We start from the raw sequence: 13,645 nt of genomic DNA, 5'->3' as shown, positions 1-13,645 counted from the left end.
AGTGCTGCCATGCACAATGAATCCTTTTCATTAAACAATACATCTGTCCATTGTATGCATGTTTCTGTGAGTGCTGCCATGCACAATGAATCCTTTTCATTAAATAATACATCTGTCCATTGTATGCATGTTTCTGTGAGTGCTGCCATGCACAATGAATCCTTTTCATTAAACAATACATCTGTCCATTGTATGCATGTTTCTGTGAGTGCTGCCATGCACAATGAATCATTTTCATTAAATAATACATCTGTCCATTGTATGCATGTTTCTGTGAGTGCTGCCATGCACAATGAATCCTTTTCATTAAACAATACATCTGTCCATTGTATGCATGTTTCTGTGAGTGCTGCCATGCACAATGAATCCTTTTCATTAAATAATACATCTGTCCATTGTATGCATGTTTCTGTGAGTGCTGCCATGCACAATGAATCCTTTTCATTAAACAATACATCTGTCCATTGTATGCATGTTTCTGTGAGTGCTGCCATGCACAATGAATCCTTTTCATTAAACAATACATCTGTCCATTGTATGCATGTTTCTGTGAGTGCTGCCATGCACAATGAATCCTTTTCATTAAACAATACATCTGTCCATTGTATGCATGTTTCTGTGAGTGCTGCCATGCACAATGAATCCTTTTCATTAAACAATACATCTGTCCATTGTATGCATGTTTCTGTGAGTGCTGCCATGCACAATGAATCCTTTTCATTAAACAATACATCTGTCCATTGTATGCATGTTTCTGTGAGTGCTGCCATGCACAATGAATCCTTTTCATTAAACAATACATCTGTCCATTGTATGCATGTTTCTGTGAGTGCTGCCATGCACAATGAATCCTTTTCATTAAACAATACATCTGTCCATTGTATGCATGTTTCTGTGAGTGCTGCCATGCACAATGAATCCTTTTCATTAAATAATACATCTGTCCATTGTATGCATGTTTCTGTGAGTGCTGCCATGCACAATGAATCCTTTTCATTAAATAATACATCTGTCCATTGTATGCATGTTTCTGTGAGTGCTGCCATGCACAATGAATCCTTTTCATTAAATAATACATCTGTCCATTGTATGCATGTTTCTGTGAGTGCTGCCATGCACAATGAATCCTTTTCATTAAACAATACATCTGTCCATTGTATGCATGTTTCTGTGAGTGCTGCCATGCACAATGAATCCTTTTCATTAAACAATACATCTGTCCATTGTATGCATGTTTCTGTGAGTGCTGCCATGCACAATGAATCCTTTTCATTAAATAATACATCTGTCCATTGTATGCATGTTTCTGTGAGTGCTGCCATGCACAATGAATCCTTTTCATTAAACAATACATCTGTCCATTGTATGCATGTTTCTGTGAGTGCTGCCATGCACAATGAATCCTTTTCATTAAATAATACATCTGTCCATTGTATGCATGTTTCTGTGAGTGCTGCCATGCACAATGAATCATTTTCATTAAACAATACATCTGTCCATTGTATGCATGTTTCTGTGAGTGCTGCCATGCACAATGAATCCTTTTCATTAAATAATACATCTGTCCATTGTATGCATGTTTCTGTGAGTGCTGCCATGCACAATGAATCCTTTTCATTAAATAATACATCTGTCCATTGTATGCATGTTTCTGTGAGTGCTGCCATGCACAATGAATCCTTTTCATTAAATAATACATCTGTCCATTGTATGCATGTTTCTGTGAGTGCTGCCATGCACAATGAATCCTTTTCATTAAACAATACATCTGTCCATTGTATGCATGTTTCTGTGAGTGCTGCCATGCACAATGAATCCTTTTCATTAAACAATACATCTGTCCATTGTATGCATGTTTCTGTGAGTGCTGCCATGCACAATGAATCCTTTTCATTAAACAATACATCTGTCCATTGTATGCATGTTTCTGTGAGTGCTGCCATGCACAATGAATCCTTTTCATTAAACAATACATCTGTCCATTGTATGCATGTTTCTGTGAGTGCTGCCATGCACAATGAATCCTTTTCATTAAATAATACATCTGTCCATTGTATGCATGTTTCTGTGAGTGCTGCCATGCACAATGAATCCTTTTCATTAAACAATACATCTGTCCATTGTATGCATGTTTCTGTGAGTGCTGCCATGCACAATGAATCCTTTTCATTAAACAATACATCTGTCCATTGTATGCATGTTTCTGTGAGTGCTGCCATGCACAATGAATCCTTTTCATTAAATAATACATCTGTCCATTGTATGCATGTTTCTGTGAGTGCTGCCATGCACAATGAATCCTTTTCATTAAATAATACATCTGTCCATTGTATGCATGTTTCTGTGAGTGCTGCCATGCACAATGAATCCTTTTCATTAAATAATACATCTGTCCATTGTATGCATGTTTCTGTGAGTGCTGCCATGCACAATGAATCCTTTTCATTAAATAATACATCTGTCCATTGTATGCATGTTTCTGTGAGTGCTGCCATGCACAATGAATCCTTTTCATTAAACAATACATCTGTCCATTGTATGCATGTTTCTGTGAGTGCTGCCATGCACAATGAATCCTTTTCATTAAATAATACATCTGTCCATTGTATGCATGTTTCTGTGAGTGCTGCCATGCACAATGAATCCTTTTCATTAAACAATACATCTGTCCATTGTATGCATGTTTCTGTGAGTGCTGCCATGCACAATGAATCCTTTTCATTAAATAATACATCTGTCCATTGTATGCATGTTTCTGTGAGTGCTGCCATGCACAATGAATCCTTTTCATTAAACAATACATCTGTCCATTGTATGCATGTTTCTGTGAGTGCTGCCATGCACAATGAATCCTTTTCATTAAACAATACATCTGTCCATTGTATGCATGTTTCTGTGAGTGCTGCCATGCACAATGAATCCTTTTCATTAAACAATACATCTGTCCATTGTATGCATGTTTCTGTGAGTGCTGCCATGCACAATGAATCCTTTTCATTAAATAATACATCTGTCCATTGTATGCATGTTTCTGTGAGTGCTGCCATGCACAATGAATCCTTTTCATTAAACAATACATCTGTCCATTGTATGCATGTTTCTGTGAGTGCTGCCATGCACAATGAATCCTTTTCATTAAATAATACATCTGTCCATTGTATGCATGTTTCTGTGAGTGCTGCCATGCACAATGAATCCTTTTCATTAAATAATACATCTGTCCATTGTATGCATGTTTCTGTGAGTGCTGCCATGCACAATGAATCCTTTTCATTAAACAATACATCTGTCCATTGTATGCATGTTTCTGTGAGTGCTGCCATGCACAATGAATCCTTTTCATTAAATAATACATCTGTCCATTGTATGCATGTTTCTGTGAGTGCTGCCATGCACAATGAATCATTTTCATTAAACAATACATCTGTCCATTGTATGCATGTTTCTGTGAGTGCTGCCATGCACAATGAATCCTTTTCATTAAACAATACATCTGTCCATTGTATGCATGTTTCTGTGAGTGCTGCCATGCACAATGAATCCTTTTCATTAAATAATACATCTGTCCATTGTATGCATGTTTCTGTGAGTGCTGCCATGCACAATGAATCCTTTTCATTAAATAATACATCTGTCCATTGTATGCATGTTTCTGTGAGTGCTGCCATGCACAATGAATCCTTTTCATTAAACAATACATCTGTCCATTGTATGCATGTTTCTGTGAGTGCTGCCATGCACAATGAATCCTTTTCATTAAATAATACATCTGTCCATTGTATGCATGTTTCTGTGAGTGCTGCCATGCACAATGAATCCTTTTCATTAAACAATACATCTGTCCATTGTATGCATGTTTCTGTGAGTGCTGCCATGCACAATGAATCCTTTTCATTAAACAATACATCTGTCCATTGTATGCATGTTTCTGTGAGTGCTGCCATGCACAATGAATCCTTTTCATTAAATAATACATCTGTCCATTGTATGCATGTTTCTGTGAGTGCTGCCATGCACAATGAATCCTTTTCATTAAACAATACATCTGTCCATTGTATGCATGTTTCTGTGAGTGCTGCCATGCACAATGAATCCTTTTCATTAAACAATACATCTGTCCATTGTATGCATGTTTCTGTGAGTGCTGCCATGCACAATGAATCCTTTTCATTAAATAATACATCTGTCCATTGTATGCATGTTTCTGTGAGTGCTGCCATGCACAATGAATCCTTTTCATTAAATAATACATCTGTCCATTGTATGCATGTTTCTGTGAGTGCTGCCATGCACAATGAATCCTTTTCATTAAACAATACATCTGTCCATTGTATGCATGTTTCTGTGAGTGCTGCCATGCACAATGAATCCTTTTCATTAAACAATACATCTGTCCATTGTATGCATGTTTCTGTGAGTGCTGCCATGCACAATGAATCCTTTTCATTAAATAATACATCTGTCCATTGTATGCATGTTTCTGTGAGTGCTGCCATGCACAATGAATCCTTTTCATTAAATAATACATCTGTCCATTGTATGCATGTTTCTGTGAGTGCTGCCATGCACAATGAATCCTTTTCATTAAACAATACATCTGTCCATTGTATGCATGTTTCTGTGAGTGCTGCCATGCACAATGAATCCTTTTCATTAAATAATACATCTGTCCATTGTATGCATGTTTCTGTGAGTGCTGCCATGCACAATGAATCCTTTTCATTAAACAATACATCTGTCCATTGTATGCATGTTTCTGTGAGTGCTGCCATGCACAATGAATCCTTTTCATTAAACAATACATCTGTCCATTGTATGCATGTTTCTGTGAGTGCTGCCATGCACAATGAATCCTTTTCATTAAACAATACATCTGTCCATTGTATGCATGTTTCTGTGAGTGCTGCCATGCACAATGAATCCTTTTCATTAAATAATACATCTGTCCATTGTATGCATGTTTCTGTGAGTGCTGCCATGCACAATGAATCCTTTTCATTAAACAATACATCTGTCCATTGTATGCATGTTTCTGTGAGTGCTGCCATGCACAATGAATCCTTTTCATTAAACAATACATCTGTCCATTGTATGCATGTTTCTGTGAGTGCTGCCATGCACAATGAATCCTTTTCATTAAACAATACATCTGTCCATTGTATGCATGTTTCTGTGAGTGCTGCCATGCACAATGAATCCTTTTCATTAAACAATACATCTGTCCATTGTATGCATGTTTCTGTGAGTGCTGCCATGCACAATGAATCCTTTTCATTAAATAATACATCTGTCCATTGTATGCATGTTTCTGTGAGTGCTGCCATGCACAATGAATCATTTTCATTAAACAATACATCTGTCCATTGTATGCATGTTTCTGTGAGTGCTGCCATGCACAATGAATCCTTTTCATTAAACAATACATCTGTCCATTGTATGCATGTTTCTGTGAGTGCTGCCATGCACAATGAATCCTTTTCATTAAATAATACATCTGTCCATTGTATGCATGTTTCTGTGAGTGCTGCCATGCACAATGAATCCTTTTCATTAAATAATACATCTGTCCATTGTATGCATGTTTCTGTGAGTGCTGCCATGCACAATGAATCCTTTTCATTAAACAATACATCTGTCCATTGTATGCATGTTTCTGTGAGTGCTGCCATGCACAATGAATCATTTTCATTAAACAATACATCTGTCCATTGTATGCATGTTTCTGTGAGTGCTGCCATGCACAATGAATCCTTTTCATTAAATAATACATCTGTCCATTGTATGCATGTTTCTGTGAGTGCTGCCATGCACAATGAATCCTTTTCATTAAACAATACATCTGTCCATTGTATGCATGTTTCTGTGAGTGCTGCCATGCACAATGAATCCTTTTCATTAAACAATACATCTGTCCATTGTATGCATGTTTCTGTGAGTGCTGCCATGCACAATGAATCCTTTTCATTAAATAATACATCTGTCCATTGTATGCATGTTTCTGTGAGTGCTGCCATGCACAATGAATCCTTTTCATTAAACAATACATCTGTCCATTGTATGCATGTTTCTGTGAGTGCTGCCATGCACAATGAATCCTTTTCATTAAACAATACATCTGTCCATTGTATGCATGTTTCTGTGAGTGCTGCCATGCACAATGAATCCTTTTCATTAAACAATACATCTGTCCATTGTATGCATGTTTCTGTGAGTGCTGCCATGCACAATGAATCCTTTTCATTAAATAATACATCTGTCCATTGTATGCATGTTTCTGTGAGTGCTGCCATGCACAATGAATCCTTTTCATTAAACAATACATCTGTCCATTGTATGCATGTTTCTGTGAGTGCTGCCATGCACAATGAATCCTTTTCATTAAATAATACATCTGTCCATTGTATGCATGTTTCTGTGAGTGCTGCCATGCACAATGAATCCTTTTCATTAAACAATACATCTGTCCATTGTATGCATGTTTCTGTGAGTGCTGCCATGCACAATGAATCCTTTTCATTAAACAATACATCTGTCCATTGTATGCATGTTTCTGTGAGTGCTGCCATGCACAATGAATCCTTTTCATTAAACAATACATCTGTCCATTGTATGCATGTTTCTGTGAGTGCTGCCATGCACAATGAATCCTTTTCATTAAACAATACATCTGTCCATTGTATGCATGTTTCTGTGAGTGCTGCCATGCACAATGAATCCTTTTCATTAAATAATACATCTGTCCATTGTATGCATGTTTCTGTGAGTGCTGCCATGCACAATGAATCCTTTTCATTAAACAATACATCTGTCCATTGTATGCATGTTTCTGTGAGTGCTGCCATGCACAATGAATCCTTTTCATTAAACAATACATCTGTCCATTGTATGCATGTTTCTGTGAGTGCTGCCATGCACAATGAATCCTTTTCATTAAATAATACATCTGTCCATTGTATGCATGTTTCTGTGAGTGCTGCCATGCACAATGAATCCTTTTCATTAAACAATACATCTGTCCATTGTATGCATGTTTCTGTGAGTGCTGCCATGCACAATGAATCCTTTTCATTAAACAATACATCTGTCCATTGTATGCATGTTTCTGTGAGTGCTGCCATGCACAATGAATCCTTTTCATTAAATAATACATCTGTCCATTGTATGCATGTTTCTGTGAGTGCTGCCATGCACAATGAATCCTTTTCATTAAACAATACATCTGTCCATTGTATGCATGTTTCTGTGAGTGCTGCCATGCACAATGAATCCTTTTCATTAAACAATACATCTGTCCATTGTATGCATGTTTCTGTGAGTGCTGCCATGCACAATGAATCCTTTTCATTAAATAATACATCTGTCCATTGTATGCATGTTTCTGTGAGTGCTGCCATGCACAATGAATCCTTTTCATTAAATAATACATCTGTCCATTGTATGCATGTTTCTGTGAGTGCTGCCATGCACAATGAATCCTTTTCATTAAACAATACATCTGTCCATTGTATGCATGTTTCTGTGAGTGCTGCCATGCACAATGAATCCTTTTCATTAAACAATACATCTGTCCATTGTATGCATGTTTCTGTGAGTGCTGCCATGCACAATGAATCCTTTTCATTAAACAATACATCTGTCCATTGTATGCATGTTTCTGTGAGTGCTGCCATGCACAATGAATCATTTTCATTAAACAATACATCTGTCCATTGTATGCATGTTTCTGTGAGTGCTGCCATGCACAATGAATCCTTTTCATTAAATAATACATCTGTCCATTGTATGCATGTTTCTGTGAGTGCTGCCATGCACAATGAATCCTTTTCATTAAACAATACATCTGTCCATTGTATGCATGTTTCTGTGAGTGCTGCCATGCACAATGAATCCTTTTCATTAAATAATACATCTGTCCATTGTATGCATGTTTCTGTGAGTGCTGCCATGCACAATGAATCCTTTTCATTAAATAATACATCTGTCCATTGTATGCATGTTTCTGTGAGTGCTGCCATGCACAATGAATCCTTTTCATTAAACAATACATCTGTCCATTGTATGCATGTTTCTGTGAGTGCTGCCATGCACAATGAATCCTTTTCATTAAACAATACATCTGTCCATTGTATGCATGTTTCTGTGAGTGCTGCCATGCACAATGAATCCTTTTCATTAAATAATACATCTGTCCATTGTATGCATGTTTCTGTGAGTGCTGCCATGCACAATGAATCCTTTTCATTAAACAATACATCTGTCCATTGTATGCATGTTTCTGTGAGTGCTGCCATGCACAATGAATCCTTTTCATTAAACAATACATCTGTCCATTGTATGCATGTTTCTGTGAGTGCTGCCATGCACAATGAATCCTTTTCATTAAATAATACATCTGTCCATTGTATGCATGTTTCTGTGAGTGCTGCCATGCACAATGAATCCTTTTCATTAAATAATACATCTGTCCATTGTATGCATGTTTCTGTGAGTGCTGCCATGCACAATGAATCCTTTTCATTAAACAATACATCTGTCCATTGTATGCATGTTTCTGTGAGTGCTGCCATGCACAATGAATCCTTTTCATTAAATAATACATCTGTCCATTGTATGCATGTTTCTGTGAGTGCTGCCATGCACAATGAATCCTTTTCATTAAATAATACATCTGTCCATTGTATGCATGTTTCTGTGAGTGCTGCCATGCACAATGAATCCTTTTCATTAAACAATACATCTGTCCATTGTATGCATGTTTCTGTGAGTGCTGCCATGCACAATGAATCCTTTTCATTAAATAATACATCTGTCCATTGTATGCATGTTTCTCTGAGTGCTGCCATGCACAATGAATCCTTTTCATTAAATAATACATCTGTCCATTGTATGCATGTTTCTGTGAGTGCTGCCATGCACAATGAATCCTTTTCATTAAACAATACATCTGTCCATTGTATGCATGTTTCTGTGAGTGCTGCCATGCACAATGAATCCTTTTCATTAAACAATACATCTGTCCATTGTATGCATGTTTCTGTGAGTGCTGCCATGCACAATGAATCCTTTTCATTAAATAATACATCTGTCCATTGTATGCATGTTTCTGTGAGTGCTGCCATGCACAATGAATCATTTTCATTAAACAATACATCTGTCCATTGTATGCATGTTTCTGTGAGTGCTGCCATGCACAATGAATCCTTTTCATTAAATAATACATCTGTCCATTGTATGCATGTTTCTGTGAGTGCTGCCATGCACAATGAATCCTTTTCATTAAACAATACATCTGTCCATTGTATGCATGTTTCTGTGAGTGCTGCCATGCACAATGAATCCTTTTCATTAAATAATACATCTGTCCATTGTATGCATGTTTCTGTGAGTGCTGCCATGCACAATGAATCCTTTTCATTAAATAATACATCTGTCCATTGTATGCATGTTTCTGTGAGTGCTGCCATGCACAATGAATCCTTTTCATTAAATAATACATCTGTCCATTGTATGCATGTTTCTGTGAGTGCTGCCATGCACAATGAATCCTTTTCATTAAACAATACATCTGTCCATTGTATGCATGTTTCTGTGAGTGCTGCCATGCACAATGAATCCTTTTCATTAAACAATACATCTGTCCATTGTGTGCATGTTTCTGATAGTGCTGCCATGCACAAAGAATCCTTTTCATTAGATAATACATCTGTCCATTGTATGCATGTTTCTGTGAGTGCTGCCAAGCACAATGAATCCTTTTCATTAAACAATACATCTTTCCATTGCATGCATGTTTCTGTGAGTGCTGCCATGCGCAATTATTCCCTTTCGTTAAATAATACATGTTCATTGTATACTTGTTTCTGTGAATGCTGCCATGCACAATTAATCCTTTTCATTAAATAATACATCTGTCCATTGTATGCATGTTTCTGGCAGTGCTGCAGTGCACAATGAATCCTTTTCATTAGATAATACATCTGTCCAATGTATGCATTTTTCTGTGAGTGCTGGCATGCACAATGAATCCTTTTCATTAAATAATACATTGGTCCATTGTATGCATGTTTCTGTGAGTGCTGCCATGCACAATGAATCCTTTTCATTAAATAATACATCTGTCCTTTCTATGCATGTTTCTGTGAGTGCTGCTTCTTTCAAATATTCCTACTATGGCTTAGTGGTATAAAGTCTAGTCTTGTCATGGAATATGCACTCTAGACTGGTTTTACAGGTGTCAGCCCTGTAGTGTAATTTATAGCTATTCTGTACTAGAACAGCAAAAGCTAAATATTATTCCTTTATCCTGCATGGTATTTGATAGTTTCTTCATACTTCCACAAGGGATTGTATGTTTTTTTTTCATATAATCTTTTTTTTTATTTCTGGGTATTGTGGTACAGTAGTTGACTTAATTATTCCATTTTGCATAATAAAATAACAACAATTCATCTCACAAAAACTGTATTCCATTATTAGTTAGAATATGTTTATTTATTGTTTAATAATGTGTTGACTAGAACACAGCACTAATCCTAATGCATCTTTTTCAGACTCTATTTGGGATCACACTGTTTGTCTTTGTGACTTGTTGAGAGCCTTACAAGGAGAGTCAAGTAATCCATAGGGAGTAAAATGTCTTTTTGGATTACTAGGAGTAGACAGAAACAGGAAATCAGGAATGCATATGTCTTTCTGTCCATTTTGTATAGATATTCACCACTATCATGAAAGCATTATTCAAAAAAAAGTCCCACATAATTAGTGTGGAATTTTTTTCAAGCATACACCTGAAAATTCCCATGAGTGTAATGAAGCATGTCTAGGCATTGTTGGTTCCAATTGAGTTGGCACCTATGACACCACACACATTTTCAATTTTTTCATCTAGCATTTGTCACATAATTAACCTTCCACTGAGACCTTTCATTTTAAAAATAACAGGGTGGCTTGGGTGGAATTCCTCCAATACAGCTTTTGCAGCTTATAGGAGTATATTATTTGAATGCCAGTATTCAGAGGGTTTTTTTTTATTTTCTTTTTGCCCAAAAACTTGAATTTTTTCCTGAAAAAATATTTTCAAACTCTCTTTAAGGGTAATGGTAGCTGGGCCACCCATTTGTAAAAAAAAACTTATAACACAATACCTTTGAATCAGCTCTGGTTACTTAGGCAACCAAATCTTCTTTAAGCTATTAATTACAAGTGGCAAGTTATCTCATTTCCATAGGCAATCACTAAAAATGGGTTATGACATGACTGCTTTTTTGCATATCTTAAGGGCAGTGCAGTGGTGCAGTGGTTAACATTTTCACCTCACAGCAAGAAGTTCTCTAGTTCAATTCTCAGCTGGGGTGCCTTCTGTGTGGAGTCTGCATGTCCTCCCTGCATTCATGTGGGTTTCCTCTGGGTACTCCAATTTCCTCTCACATTCTAAAGACATGCATCTGGAGTGTTTCTCATCAGGCATCTGCTGTAAATAGTCTCTGTCCTAGCGGGATTTTCCCAGTCAATAAATATATTTCTTTTTAAATCAATAGGGTACCAAGTTTAATTGTAAAACATTATGCCACTCTCAAGACACTTAAGGTAGAATTAATTCATTAATTTTGCTAACAAAATAATTAACCAGGAACCTCAGATTAAAATGGCTGTGAACTGCAGCCTTGAAGTGAGACTTTATGCTATTTATTAGCATGGCTTATCACTCCCCTGGTAAAAGAGCATGCCTAAGCAGATAATGCCTGTTACTATGACGTCAGTACTTGAGTTCAGATGCTGAGTGCAACCAACTTCAGTACTTAGCTGATGAGCTATAATCATTTATATATAGACACTAATAGCAGCAGATTCCCTGAATTTTACAGATTTTTTCTCTTGAAGGTATCTTTCTAAATAAAATACTGATATGACTCCAAATTTATCTCCATGACTGGGATGCAGGCTGTCTACAAGAACAGCAAGATGGAATACATTACTGATCAAATTATTTATTTCCATCTGAGAATGGCAGATATTTAGTCAGGAAGTAAAATTCTGTGAGGTGTGGCAAGGAGGAAGACCCTGGGAATGCAATGAGATGTTATTATCAGTGTTAGACTATGATGGCTATGGGCTGCCATGGCAGGAGCACATGTGTATGAAAGCAGCAAGCTCAAAATGCATTATATCCCTTATCTCTTTTACATTCATCATAATCTAACACAGAGGAAGATAGAGAGGCAAACGTTCTATAAAAAGTAGCTACTTACATGTTCACTATTAGACAATTTCTGGCATGCCTCCTAGGATGTATAACATATGTGTATAACAACAGCAAGTTAAGTTACATTAATGTGCCCATTATTTGTTTCACTTTGATACACTTTTGAATGGAAGAACAGTTTTTTTGTCTCACTATTTGCTAAAAAAAAATATTGAAATTAGTGAGCTGAAAAACATAACAAAAAATGTTTTTGCAGGTAGCCAGGTCATCTGCACCCTCTGCCCCATGCCATCTAATTTATACATACCAACTTCATGATCATATCACTGTAGATAAAAGGGGAAAGCAAAGAGTAGTCAGAGGATCACTTTTAAATCATAATTATTCCCTAGATTTAATAAAATCTGTGTAGGCATAGTGTAGAGCTTACAAGGAATGTTACTGTGTCCCTATACATGGTTCCATCTCAGCAGCGTGCCATGAATATGGTTACTGAAACAGTATAGGGATTGTAGTGCAATCTGTGTCTGCAGATGAGTAAGACACTCCCAGCACTGTTTAATAGTAGTAGTCTCAATGTTCTATTCATTTTTTTGTCATAAAAAACATTTGCATGGTGTGGAGTGCAGCAGTGCTAAGTGATGCCGAGACACCAGACATCTAAAAATAGAAACTGGATGCATTTAATTATTTATCTAAAGGTCATGTTTAAGCATAGCTGAGTGGGTTTGCACTGTGTGGCGCAGTGCTCAGCACTGCTTAAAGATAGGTCAACGGTATATGTAAAGGTATAGCAACAATCCTCATATCCACGTTGCTAAATGGGTAGAGTTATGGCCTCATGTATAGTAGGTGCAGGGTTTGAGAACATGGAAGGGTAAGTAAGCATTAATTTTTGAAAGACAAATTATGCAAATGATTTTTAAATACTGTCCTGCTATGCTCAGCTAAGCCCTTCTAAAACGTGTTAAGACCTGCTAAGCACTGCATAAGCAAGATAATGGCTGATAATGTTTATACACTTCTTGGCTGATTTGCACACTGCTAAGCAATGCCAAGCATTCTGAGTATTCAAGTTTTTACAATGCTCAGCTCAGCCATGCTGGTGATCAGGGTGCTAAGCTATGTGCCACATTTGTAAATGCTGCCCAATGGCTTGTAAAGGTGGGAAAATAAGCTATATTAAGCCCAATAGGTGGGAATGCAGCATAATCCATTGGAGTTCTGTCTCTGAAGGATACTATGGCAGGCATTGGAGAGGGTTCACACTTTCAGGTGCAGTGTTGTGGCATTCAGGAATCCAGGGTCATGTTTGGACTCCTTGTCATAAACCATGATGACTGGATGATGCAGGGAGGTTACCCGGGCTCAGAGGGCAAGGTTGAGGCCTGGGACCAGCTTGCAAGGAACTTCATCAGTGCAACTGGTATACTCCACACAGCT

The sequence above is a fragment of the Protopterus annectens genome, chromosome 1.part1, assembly GCF_019279795.1.
Source record: "Protopterus annectens isolate FY-2018-M chromosome 1.part1, PAN1.0, whole genome shotgun sequence".
NCBI classification, from domain to species: Eukaryota; Metazoa; Chordata; order Ceratodontiformes; family Protopteridae; genus Protopterus; species Protopterus annectens.
This window is presented reverse-complemented; position numbering follows the sequence as displayed.